Genomic DNA, 2,120 nt, shown 5'->3' with positions numbered 1-2,120 from the left:
TGAAGCATGCCTTCAAACACAGTGAACCACTTATCAAAAGCTGAGAGATTTATTATTTCGAGACATGTAAGGTAATCTGTGTTGTCATTAATTGACCACTAAGCTCATTGAGCAGACTTCAGTGCCTGCACACAACAAAAAATTCATACTTAAAAACTTAGTCTCTTTAAGTCACTAAACAACAACAACAACAACAACAACAACCAAATGTGCCAAGCAAATTTCATAAGGAAAGAACAGTCTTTTTAACAACTGGTATTGAGCAACAACACATTCACATGTAAAAGAATGAAATTGTACTGCCAACTCACACAATATACAAAAAATTAACTTAAAATATATCATTGACCTAAATGTAAGTACTAAAACTCTAAAATTCTTAGAAGATAACTTAGGAGTAAATTTTTATGAACTTGAGTTAGGCAATGTATTATTAGATATGACACCAAAAGCACAGGTGACAAAAAAAAACAGAGGATAAATTAGATCTCATCAAATTTAACTTCATAAGACATCATCGAGGAAATAATTTAAACACACACACAGAATGAGAGAACATATTTGCAGATCACATCTCTAATAAGAGACTTGTACACAGAACACATAAAGACCCTTACAAGTCAACAAGACGAAAAACCAAATTAAAAACTTGGCACAGGATTTAAATAGACATTCCTCTAAACAATGGCCAATAAATACATGAAAAAATACTCAGTATCATTAACTATTATAAAAATGAAAATCGAACCATAATGAAATATATCTTTATACCCACTAAGAAAATTAAAATTAAAAAGAGAGACATTGATAACTTTTGGCAAGAATGTGAAGATATTGGTACTGTCCTACACTGCTTGTCAAAGGTGCAACATCTTTGGAAAACATTCCAGAAGTTTCTCAAAATATTAAACACGATTATTGTATAACTCAGTAATTCCGCTCCTAGTTATATACCCAAGAGAATTTGAAACAAATGTCTACACAAAAACTTGTCCATTTATATGTATAGCAGCATTATTAATAATAGTCCAAAAAAGTGGAAATAGAACAGATATCCATCAACTGATTAATAGGTAAAGGATATGTGGAAATCCTTAAAATAAAATATTTGTCATGAATAGCAATAAAGCTCTGATTAATGCTGCAATATTGATGAACCTTAAAAATCTCACTTTAAATGAAAGAAGCCAGTAACAAAAACCACAAATGGATGATTCCATTTATATGAAATGTCCAGTACAAAGAAATCAAAAAAGACAGAAAATAGATCAGTGGTTATACAAGGAGAAGAAGAAATAATGTAAATGGGTACAATTTTTTCTCTTTGGGGTGATGAAAATGCCCTAAAATTAGATAGTGGTTTTATGCTGTACACCTGAAACAAGTAAAATATTGAAAGTCAACTTAATTGAAAATTTTAACAAAATTAAATCAAATAAACTACATCAAACCAGTGATTTCCTAGCTATTATTTCTTAGAAGGAGAAGAATTTATAAAAAATAGATGATGTTTATAGTTGAATAATTCTGCAAATATGCTAAAAACTGAATTGTATACTATAAAAAGAAGAATTTTATGATATGCGAATCATGTATCAATAAAGCTGTTACTTAAAAATGTAAATTAACAAGTTTTTCATTAACAGTCAGAAGTTAGGTATTTGATCAACCTTTTTTTGATGGGGGAAAGAATGCTATATGTCAATTTAGCTTTCACTGATTAAAAGTGAGGCTGAATAATTTTATGTATTTATTAGACATTTGCATTTATTTTAATCATTTGTTTAGTGGTCTGATTTCTTTAAATATGTCTTATTTTATTATAATTATTTTGTAAGAATTATCTATATAATAATATCTGTCATTGACTAAATATATTAAAAATATTTTTCCAATTTGTGGCTTACCTTTTTGTTTCTAGTATTGAATTATACTACTCTCAGCCTACATTATCGTATTTTAATTCCCCTTATAAGTTTTTTGTCCTTTTCTTTATTAGGTATATTAGTTTCCTATTACTACTGTTAGCACCTTGAAAGCAACATAATTTTATTATATAACAATTTTATCAAAATATTATTTTATGAATTATATGATCTTTTATGTTTTATTAAGTATAA

The sequence above is a fragment of the Pteropus vampyrus genome, unplaced genomic scaffold, assembly GCF_000151845.1.
Source record: "Pteropus vampyrus isolate Shadow unplaced genomic scaffold, Pvam_2.0 Scaffold206, whole genome shotgun sequence".
Taxonomy (NCBI): Eukaryota; Metazoa; Chordata; class Mammalia; order Chiroptera; family Pteropodidae; genus Pteropus; species Pteropus vampyrus.
Note: the sequence above shows the minus strand (reverse complement) of the source record.